Source organism: Pinus tabuliformis, chromosome 3_1 (assembly GCF_031772625.1).
Source record: "Pinus tabuliformis cultivar Carrire ecotype Pingquan chromosome 3_1, CPIR1, whole genome shotgun sequence".
NCBI lineage: Eukaryota > Viridiplantae > Streptophyta > Pinopsida > Pinales > Pinaceae > Pinus > Pinus tabuliformis.
Window position 1 is genome coordinate 992,530,167 of NC_142301.1, and position 12,083 is coordinate 992,542,249.

Genomic DNA, 12,083 nt, shown 5'->3' on the forward strand with positions numbered 1-12,083 from the left:
AAAGATTTAGTTTGTCTTCAAATTCCCCTCCATCTAGTAGTGTCGAATGCAATGATATACAAGTTGTGTTTAATCGTATCAACAGAGATCGAAGGGGCAAAAGAGTAATTAATGTTTAGGAAATATTGCCAGGTAAAGTTTTTTGCATTCTCCAGAGTCATCTACCCCCACAAAACGAAGAGCCCAACAAGCTTTTGTCTTTATATAAGTTAACATAAATGGAAAGTGAAATAGAAGCATTGGTATAGGAGCGATACTTTAGTAGCCTACAAGTTGATGGACTTAGGGTGGATTGTCATAGTCAATTTTTTTGTTGGATAATATTTTCTTAAATTGATATGTTTTTGTCTTAGTTGTTAATTCTCTTAAATAGGTTTGGTCTTAAGTGGGCATTGTCTTAAATATAAAGTTGTCTTAAAGTATTTTTGTCTCAAACTATTTTTGTCTTAAATATAAAGCTTTGTCTTAAAACAAAGTTTTGTCTTAAAATGTTTTTGTCTCTAACAGTTTTTTTCTTAAAATAGTTTTGTCTTAAAGTGCTTTTTGTCTTAAATATAAAGTTTTGTCTTAAAATATTTTTGTCTTAAACTATTTTTGTCTTAAATTTAAAATTGTGTCTTAAAATATATTTGTATTAAGTTGATTTTGTCTTAAATATAAAGTTTTGTCTTAAAATTTATATTAAAGACAATTCAATTGATATTAAATTTTATATTAAAATAATTAAAATAAAAAGTGACTTTTTAAGACAAAAGATTTCTTTTGTTTTAAAATAAATATCTTAAAAGTGCCCTTGGTGTAGTAGTGGGAGGATCCACAACCTAAAAAGCAGTGAAACTTACGTAATAGGTGTAAAAAACAACTTTTGGGGCTCAAGAGCCATTATTGAGTCCTCAAACTACCACCCATGATCTTTATATGGGATACTTTTCATTCAAGTAGTAGTATGAACACCCATATCTCATGGATAATAGAAATGACCAAAAGAAGAAAATTGAGCCTTAAGACATAAAGTAAGCTTTCATGCATCCAATTGCAAGAAAAATGCCTTAAAGAACCATGTGTAATGCAATGAGAATATCATCTCTCTCATAGTTTGGATATGGGAACCATTATAAAGTTTTGAGCTATAGGTATGAGTATCATTACTTTGACTATGAATTAGGGAGAAAATTTAGGCCTCAAGCCCTATAGGACTAGATCACTATCAACACTTGGTGTATCTAGATTTAAGATGGATCTAGGCCGGTAATAATTGCAACCAAGGGTGCTCTTTAGCTTAGTATGGAAGCGTTGTTGTAATATTATGTTATGTAAATAATAATAATAAAATATTAATATTATTATTAATATTATATTTTGCTCCATAATTAAAATTATAAAATAGAAAATAAAATTAAAGTGCAAAACTTAAGAAAGTGTTTGTACCTCGAGAGATTTGTTTAATAGACTTGGAGTTAAGATGGATCTAGGCTAATTTAAAATAAAGTTATAATTTAGTGAATTTTTATAATTTTTTAAAATTTTAGCAATATGATATGTATAGTAAAGTGTTTTCTTGCTTATTATGTCTATAGGTGTTTACCAACCATTTGATTTATATGGTTGTGCTAGTTTCTTTGTAGCAACCTCCACAACATATTTTAGAATAATATTAATAATATTCATAAATCAAAATTTGAGATCCATATTTTATTATATAAATGTTTAACTCGTATATTAATTTTTTTTTTAATTTATATTAATAATAATAATAAATTATATATATATATATATATATATATATATATATATATTCCTTTTATTATATATATATATAGATAGATATATTCTACAGGTGAGAAAACCTATTATAATTGAGTTGACAAACCAGTGGTGAGGACAACTATCTCTAACCACTAAGAGTGAATGCAGGCAGAGTCATCATCCTTATTCAAGGAAAGCCAGGCCACTTGAAATAACTCGTTGGTGGTCCTTAAAGGAGCAGGTTTTCACTCCTGCCAAATGCCCCTTTGTCTTGGTCCCTTAACCTATTCCTTACGTCCAAGGAAGGCTAGCTCTTAGGCAAACAAAAGCACTTTTAGGGCGTGCTCGAGACCCCACATAGAATAAATTATTTAGTAAGTACTTTGATATTTATCAAGGGTGGATGTCTATTTACTTTTACTAATCATTGAATTTATATAATTTTTTTTTAAATTTTACCATATTATTGAGTTTAATTCGTATTTCTAATTTAAATAAAAATACACAATTTACTTTAAAAAGATTTACCAAATCTGGAAAAAAAGAAAAAGAAAAAATACCCCAATTCTTTTTTAGGGTTTCTGCTTCCAATTTTGGCGAGATGAAATTATGAACTATTTAAAAAAACAAAACAAAACTGAACTGAACCGAACCGACAGAGTCACTCAAAAATTTTTTTCCCTTTATTGTGGGGTTTCTTCTTTTTCCACTAGTAACAGGGTAAGTCAACAATTTCATGGAAGCACAAATTAAATTTCCAAAACATATGGAAACTTAACTAAAAGAGCATGTGTCATGTCGTTGGAAATTCATTTTTCCCTTCGTATAGTCTCCTAGATTCTCTGTTCCACATTTTAGCCCCCTCTTTTGTGATTGAAAATCCCATGATTGCAGTGGTATCGGGAAATTCTCCACTCGAAGTTGAGAATAATTAATATTATTTTGATATTAATGGAGAAAATAGTTACGTTGTTGTAACTTTCTCCCTAGTTTAGGATTAGTTCCTATAGTTATGGGATTTGGGTGCAGCTTCCTATTTCCTAGTATTGTATTTAATGATGCAATCTTTGATTGATTGATGAATAGAGTGGACGAGAGTGATCTCTCAAGTTTTGTGAGTGTAGTCCCCAGGTGCAGGCCACACCTGAGAGCTACATCTCTTTCTTTTCAATTATGTTCACATTTTATCTTGGTATCAGAGCTCAGCTTGAGTGAGCCTGATCTTTTGTCACCTGTGTGGCGGAAGTGCCTGTGTGGCTGGAATAGCCTGTGTGGCTTGAAGTGCCTTTGTGGATGTGTGTACACGAGAGCTCTGTGCTCAATTGAGCAGGTGGACTGCAGAACACCTGGCTCGGACTCGGAAAACTTTTTTTTCTGAGTGGAAAGGCGGATTAGCGCGGATTTTGCACTGACAGTCGCGCCAGAAGCCTGATTAGCGCAGATTTTAAGGGATAAATCACGCCAACGCGCCAGAAAACCCGATTAGCGCGGGATTTTACCGGGAAAGTCATGCCAATTAGCAACACTTACACCGATTTTTAATTAGCGCGGATTTTTCGCTCGGGGTAGCGCCAAGGGGATCTGTGATAGTGTGAACTTCGTTTGGCGGTTTGCAAATGGTGCAGATCGGTGGAGTTGCAGATCCGTCCAGGAGAGACAGATCGGGAGAACGCCAGAGGTGATCTGCGGGAAACCTCAACTTCGTTTGGCGATCTGCAAGGAGAGCAGGATCGGCGAAGTGGCAGATCAATTCAGGAGAGGTGGATCGGATCAATTGTGATCAGATCATTGTTTCGGCTATGTTGAAAACGCCGAATTTGCTCATTGGAGCGGGAGTGCCAGACACTGTAGATCGGTGGTAGAGGTGACAGATCCATCTGTCAGGTATTGTATTTTGTTATTGTTAAGTAGATTCACAATGAGTAATACGATGGAATCTTACCTTAACGAATCTGGTAAACTCAACGGGTCTAACTTCACGAATTGGAAGTTTAAGATCCAGACCCTACTCGAAGGTGTGAATGCTTGGACTATAGTGACAGGCGATGAGCAGAAGCCGACTGCAACCACACAGAAGGAAGACCGGGAAAAACGAGAAAACAAGGCCAAAGTCCTGTTGAAGATGTCTGTGAAAGACAATGTCATTGCACACATCAGAGACTGTAAAACGTCCGCAGAGATTTGGACGAAAATCAAAAGTCTGTATGAAACCCAAAATGCAAACAGAGTTTTGGCTCTGAAAAGCAAGCTATTTTCAATGAGGATGGACGAAAGGGAGTCTGCTACTGCATTTTTTGCGCGAATTAAGGATGTTAAAGACAGATTGGGGGCCATTGGAGTGGCGATGGCTGATGAAGATCTTGTTGCAATAACAATGAATGGGATGCGTGATGATTTCCAAACCTTCATCACTGGAGTCTCGGCAAGAGAGAAAACACCCACATTTGATGATCTCACTGCAATCTTGTAGCAAGAGGAAGAGCGATGGCAGAACCTGAATCTGAACCCCCAAAGTGACGATCTTGCGCTGGTGGAGAAACGACGACTATCTAAAGGGAAGCAGTGACAGCAGCAATCAGTCCAGAAAGGAGGAACAACACATAAAAATCACTGTCATAAAGGTATGCTTGCAAATCATTCTGAAAAGAAATGCTTTTATTGTGGAAAGAAGGGTCATATACAGAGAGATTGTTATTATAAGAAGCAGGCTGATGAGGCAAGGAGGAGACAGGTAAATCCAAAACACAGAGGATATTTTGTTGAAGAAGAAGACTTCAGTCACAAATTTCGACTGTTCATAGTCGACTGTGCCCTTTCAGCATCAAATGAAGATGACATCTGGTATGTCGATTCCGGAGCATCCTCTCACATGATAGGTGATAAGGAATTTTTTGATAGTCTTGAAGAAATTATAAATGGATCAAAAATATATCTAGGGGATGATAATGGATATCAGATTAAAGGTCATGGGGTGATTTCAGTTAGGTTACCAAATGGAAAGATTAGTCACCTTTCAAATGTTTTATATGTACCTGGAATAAAGAAAAACCTGATATCTGTATCCATGATGGTTGATCAAGATATGCATGTCAAATTCTTCAAGACTCACTGTGTGATAAAGGACTGCAGGAATGAAATTGTTGCAACAGGCATGCGAGTTGGAAGCCTATACAGACTGGATGCAAAACGTATATCAAAGCAAGCCATGGTTGCAGGAGAGTCGACAGCTGAACAACTCTAGCATCAGAGGTTTGGTCATCTGAATCTGCAAGATCTCATGTTGTTACAAAATAAAGGTATGGTCGAAGGTCTCCCCATCTTTTGTAACATTAAGTTAAACTGTGATGGTTGTGCCTTAGGAAAGATGCACAGAGAACAGTTCCCCGTGCATGATAGGAGGAGGCAAACAGGAATCTTAGAGCTAGTGCACACTGATGTATGTGGTCCCATGCAGACAAGGTCGCTAGGGGGAGCATACTACTTTTTGTTGTTTACTGATGACTGCACTAGGTATTCATGGGTTTATTTTTTAAACAAGAAAAGTCAAACTTTCCAATGTTTTATAGATTTCAAAACCCTGGTGGAAAAACAGTTTAGAAAAAGTATTAAAATTCTCCGATCTGATCAAGGAGGAGAATACAAATCAAAGAATTCATGAAATACTGCAAATCTCACGGGATTGTTCAGCAGTATACAGTACTGCACACACCACAGCAAAACGGAGTTGCAGAGCGTAAAAACAGAACCTTGGTGGAATGCGCAAGGAGCATGCTGCAAGGTAAAGGTCTATCTAATATTTTTTGGGCAGAAGCGATAAATACTGTTGTATATTTGAAAAATAGAAGTCCTACTAGGTTTCTTGGCTTCAAAACCCCTTTTGAAGCTTTATATGGATTTAAACCAGCAGTAAACCATTTAAGAGTCTTTGGGTCAAAGGCATTTACACATGTACCCAAAGCTGATAGAAAGAAATTAGACCCTTTGGCAGTAAAATGTATCCTTGTTGGTTATGGTACAGAGTTTAAAGCATACAAACTGTTCAATCCTGAGTCTCGTAAGACATTTGCAAGTAGAGATGTAGTCTTTCATGAACATGTACAAGAAAGGAAAGCTGATGTTGGAGATGATTGGCACATTCCATTGCTATTGGAGCAAAGCAGCGAGGATGAAAGGGAGCAGGAATAGGAGCAGAAAGAAGAAAATGAAGAAGAACAGCAAGAAGGTGAAAGAGCAGGCCCAGTGATGGCAGAACAAAACAAATTTGAGGTAAGTCCCCTACCAAGGAGGTCAGGTAGGAAGAACCAATTACCAATGAAGTTGAGAAACTATGCATTGATGTCAAAGTTTTTGAACATTATAGAGCCCTCTAATTATGAAGAAGCTAGTCAATTTGAGGAATGGAGAGCTGCAATGAATGAGGAGATGGAATCAATTCTTAGAAATAATACTTGGGAATCAGTAGAGCTGCCTAAAAACAAAACACCTATAGGAAGTAAATGGCTGTTTAAACCCAAAATTAATGCACATGGATGTATAGATAAGTTAAAAGCTAGGTTGGTTGCAAAAGGATACTCACAGCAAGAAGGTATTGATTTTGATGATACTTTTGCACCTGTAGCAAAGCTAAATACAATCATATTACTTATTGCTTTAGCTACTAAATGTAATTGGGAATTACACCAACTAGATGTTAAATCTGCATTTTTAAATGGTGATTTAAAAGAAGAAATTTACTTAGTACAGCCAGAAGGATTTGTAAAGCAGGGGCAGGAACAACTTGTTTGTAGGTTGAAAAAGGCTTTATATGGTTTAAAGCAAGCTCCCAGGTCTTGGTATAAAAAGGTTGATTCTTTCTTTATAGAGCATGGTTTCCATAGAAGCTTAAATGACCCAAATTTGTATACCAAGTACAATAGTCAGGGGCAGATTATTTTGATTTCTCTATATGTGGATGATGTGATTCTAACAGGAAATGCAGATGACTTAATCAGAGGAATCAAAAGGCTCATGGCACAAGTCTTTGAAATGAAAAATCTCGGAAGCCTTAACTATTGTCTGGGATTAGAAGTATTCAGAGATACTGGGCAAACTTTTCTTACCCAAGGGAAGTATGCTAGAAATTTGTTGGAAAAGTTTGGAATGGATCGGTGTAGATCAGCAGCGACACCTTTGCAGCAAAATCTGAAATTGAATAGTGACGATGGCACTAAGGAGGTAGATGCCACAATGTACAGACAACTGGTTGGCAGCCTAATATATCTTACAACAACTAGACCTGACTTGGCATACTCAGTTAGTGTGTTGAGCCAATTCATGTCGAAACCGCGTGAAAGTCACTGGATAGCAGCAAAAAGCGTGTTGAGGTATCTTTGTGGTACTGTTCATTTTGGTATTTTATACACTGATGTATCTGATGTTACTCTAGCAGGTTTTTCAAACTCAGACTGGGCAGGTAACCTGGATGATCGGAGGTCTATCACAGGTTATGCATTCAACATAGGTTCCGGGGTTATAGCATGGAGCAGCAAGAAACAGAGTACTGTAGCTTTGTCGTCATGTGAAGTTGAGTATCAAGCATTGTGTGCAGCAACCTGTGAAGCGATCTGGTTGAAGAGACTTCTCAAAGATGCAGGAAAAGAACAGAAGGAACCCACTTCTATCAAAAGCGACAACCAGAGGACCATCAAATTAGCATACAATCCAGTGTTTCACAAAAACACCAAACATATAGACACTCAGTTCCATTTTGTTAGAGAGAAAATACAGTCAAAAGAAATTGTTGTTGAATATTGTAAAACTTGTGACAATGTGGAAGATATTTTTACAAAGCCTCTTGCACGAGTGAAATTTGAATTGTTTAGAAAGATGCTAGGAGTCCAGGAGAATCCTTTCTCCATTAAGGGGGGGAGTTGAGAATAATTAATATTATTTTGATATTAATGGAGAAAATAGTTAAGTTGTTGTAACTTTCTCCCTAGTTTAGGATTAGTTCCTATAGTTATGGGATTTGGTTGCAACTTCCTATTTCCTGGTATTGTATTTAATGATGTAATCTTTGATTGATTGATGAATAGAGTGGACGAGAGTGATCTCTCAAGTTTTGTGAGTGTAGTCCCCAGGTGCAGGCCACACCTGAGAGCTACATCTCTTTTTTTTCAATTATGTTCACATTTTATCTCTCGATGCAGCAAACATCGACCTTCCTCATCCTCCCCAAAGACTTGGTGTATTCGCCCACAACAAGAGGCTGCAGAATCCACACAAACTTGGATCTGGACTCATCCCCAACCCAGAAGATCTGGTGTTCGATTCTCAAGGCAGACTGTATACTGGTTGTGGAGATGGGTGGATAAAGCGAATCTCCTTTCTTGATAACCTTGATGTTCTTGTGGAGAACTGGACATATGTTGGAGGTCGTCCTCTGGGCCTCGCTTTTGGCATCTATGGAGAATTATTAGTCTGCGAGCCTTCTCACGTGATCACACATCACCATTTCCTTTCTCAACTATGTATCAATTTTCATTAGGTTTCGCAGGGTTTGATAAATGCTACGGAAGGCCATGTGGAGATTCTGAAAGACGAGGAAGATGGATTGAAATTCAAGTAATGTTTTTGAGCATCATGATTATTAATAATTTTGGAAAAATTATTTTAAAATCCTAGCTATGCTTTTTTATATATGTGAATCACATTAGGTATAAATCAGTTAACATAGACCAGTAGACTCAAGGAATGCTTCAAGTAATCATAACTACATTCCATGGTTATATCATTGAAGATTTGCAGATGGAGTGGATGCAAGCAGAGAAGGGGCAGTTTATTTCACCGATGCAACATATAAATATGGCTTCCATGACCACTTATTAGATATCTTGGAGTACCGACCACACGGCCGATTGCTGAAATACGAGGCCTCCACCAAGACAACGAGCGTGCTGCTCAAAGATCTTTACTTCCCCAACGGAGTGGCCCTCTCTGCCAAACAGGACTTCCTCGTCTTCTGTGAAACTTCACTGTATGCCTTGCACTCAATCATTAATTATTTCTATAAGGAAAGATCCAGATCATGTAGTATAATTGAGCGGTGCCTTGTTTTTCATTACAGGTATCGTTGCCAGAAGTACTGGTTAAAGGGGCCAGAGAAGGGCACCGTCGAATCTTTCATTGACAATCTCCCTGGACTTCCAGATAACATCCACTATGACGGGAACGGCACCTTCTGGATCGGAGTTCCAACGGTAATATTCTGTCACCGTAATATCCAGTTCAATAAATTTAATTGATAGTTTAATTGAAAGAAATCGCTTTTGGAGTAGTTCTCCTGCGTCCATAATCTTGTTTAGAATTCCACAATAAACTTCGTGGGAACTAATTCTCCTCTCTTAATTATTAAATCACATTCACTTAACTATTAAACCACCATTAAATCAAATTCCGGAAATCACCTGTGTCCATAGGATTGGATCATAAAATTTGTGAGAACATAAAATTTGTAAAAACCAAATTTAATTATCAAACTACATCTACTTAACCATTAAATCTAGGGTTGCAACATAAAATTTGTGAAAATCAAATCTCCCCACCTAACCATGGTTCTGTATTCCTTGATATTAGAGTGAGTAGGTTTTTCACATAGCCAAACCTAATCATGGGCAATTACAGCAAAGTTCTCGTCTATGAGACACGTGTCGGCTCTGATGGCGAGATTGGCACCACGTCTACTCATCGATGCTCCAATTAATGAACCAGGTGTTTTGGCTGTGAATGAGATGGGCAATCCCATTGCGCTGTACTCCGATCCGAATTCGAAAAATCAAATAAATACAGGATTGAAGAGGGGAGACTCTCTGTACTCTGGATCTCTTACTCTGGATTACATTGGACGTGTTCCTCTCACGCAAGAGATACCAATAAATTAAAATTTGATAGGAAGTTAGCTCTATGATTTCAAAACTAAATTGGGATCCACTTTTATAATGTATGGGGATTTGCAACGCCTGTTGTCAAAATTCAGAACTCAGTTGAGAACATTAAACTGATAGGAAGTCACCTTAACGATTTCAGAAATGTATGGGGATTTGCAACGCTTGTTTTAAAATTTCAATGCCTATAAGTTGGAAGCACGCTGATCATGGTGGTGTTCGAAATTTCACGTTTAGTACTATTTATCTTTCCTCAAAACAGTAACTTTAGCATCTGCTCACAATTCAAGTAAATATTTTATAAACGAAATCTATAGAATTTAAAGATGCTATGCCTCTCACCCAAAGATTATGTCAAACTAACTTTATAGGTTCAATTCCTTAAATATTAGTATGGAGCGGGGCAGCAAATTTTCCATGAGTTCTGAATTATTTTTTTTTTTTTTTAAATTAATGGTAAAAGTGTTTGAATCTTGTTTTTAATAATGAAATAGATTTAACGCCATTAAAAATTTATAGAATTTAACAATGCTATGTCTTTCAATCCAAAAAATTCCTTTAACATTAGTATGGGAAGGATAGCTGCAAATTTGCCATGTCTATTTTTTTGTTAATTTGTTTTTTAATAAAAATGCCTGAATCTTATTTTTTATAATGAAAATAAATTTAACACTATCTAAAACCCTACTATACCCAAAATCTTGAATTTCCAAAAACTTTCCCAAATTTTACCAAATTATTTTACGTTTTCCTCTCCTCCGCCCGATTAATTGAACTAGTTTGAAACGTTGATTAGACCGACACATGAACCTCTATCACTAAATATGGGATATTTTCGACATCTCTCTCTCAATGTTCCTTACATTTGAATGTTCCTTATATTTGACGAATGTTCCTTATATTTGAGGAGTTATGCCAAGATAAAAATGTGAACTGGGTTTGCCTCGTGCCTACATATTCTCATTGTCGCGATTCCTGGGACCATGTTTAAATTAAATTATTTGAAATAGTAAGAGAATATTTTTCTTGTGAGTTGCACGCTTCATCGATTATTAGTTGTGGACGGTTGAGAAACTTATCCTCTGTAAATTTGAGGAGTGTTTGAGGTCATGTGTCATTGACATAAACACTGGTTTTTGAATGCCAGCATTGAATTTTAGGGAATTGTTGATTTTATTAATTCTTCAAGCCATCGTTAAGATTACAAAGGTCCCCAAGCAGCACTCATCTAAATCAATCATATTCCTAAAATTGTTTTAGGTTTTATATGAAGTGAAAATAAAATATTTGGATTTGTACATGTAGAATCAAGAGTATACATCAAGTGATTTTATGTAGGGTTTATGTTGTAGCGGCTACAACCGTCCTCCAAAATTTTGCTTTTACTTTGTTTTGGAGCTTCTCTCCACAAATTCTTAGCAGCATGTCTTGCACTTTTCAGTTACTTGTGTTTTCATTCAAGTTTATCTTTCACTTTGCAACTTGTATTCTCTCACTGATTTTTCGGACTAACCCCAAGTTGACCCCGTGACTTGGTTTACATCTTGTTCTTGCGTTGCCTTGGCAAACTTCACAATCTTATAAGGAAACTAGCCTTGCTCTCAGGAATTGTGCAGAGTAAGCTCTACCCTCCATAATTGCGTAGAGTAGTCCAGCACACAGCCTTGCTCAAAGAACTTGCCCAAAACATCCCAACACTGGGCTTCAACTCAGAAATTGTGCAGACCCAGCTGACAACTTGTCTTCAGCTGTGAAATGGCGCAGAGCATGAGAGGCAACTAGATCCACTCAACCCAAGAATTGTGCAAAATCATTCCGTGAGCAGTTGTGTGTCGGCAAGTTTCCTGGTTCCCTCCAGAACTGCGCAATTTCTCCATGCATTCATGGCATCCCTTTCTCGAAAAATAAAAAAAGAAAAAGAAAAAAAGAAGTAAAACCATCCCTAAAAAATATGGATCTATTTTTAGCACTGGGAGTTACACTCAAATTGATTTTAGAAACTTCCCACCACTTGTCGTTTTTCCCTAGATTTGTGGCATGCACGTCATAAACCCTGAATCTACCAAATCTATTTAAATGATGCCCCGGAACTCATTCTACACATTCAATATAGGAGCTCTGGCATTGCCAAAGCATCTAGGAAGCTTCGACACAGTCTATACAACTTTTCCGGATAAGTTTTGCTTTTCAAGTCTTTTGCAGTTTTTTCTGTCGCTTTTATTTCCTTGTCTTGTGCGAGTGTTGTTTTGTATGCTTTTCTGAACGACCATTGGTGTTTTAGTTTTTTTTAACTTGTAGAATTGTCGTTCCAAGTTTTTCATTGTCTTTCTTAAGCGTCGCATGCATAACATTGTTTTTGCACTAACTGTTGTTGTTGTAGTGACTCTCCCCACCAACTTCGTTGTTCCTCCATTT

The 12,083-nt window shown here is 36.8% G+C and overlaps 1 pseudogene across 1 annotated transcript; it reads left to right on the forward strand.

The window, feature by feature from the left end:
• The first annotated feature begins 1,234 nt into the window (after positions 1 to 1,234).
• Positions 1,235 to 9,665, forward strand: LOC149191206 (protein STRICTOSIDINE SYNTHASE-LIKE 4-like; annotated as a pseudogene). Its single transcript, XR_016255627.1, has 7 exons — positions 1,235 to 1,248; positions 3,372 to 3,522; positions 7,886 to 8,221; positions 8,282 to 8,349; positions 8,525 to 8,761; positions 8,852 to 8,984; positions 9,363 to 9,665. The product of XR_016255627.1 is annotated as a protein STRICTOSIDINE SYNTHASE-LIKE 4-like (transcript).
• The last annotated feature ends 2,418 nt before the right edge of the window (positions 9,666 to 12,083 follow it).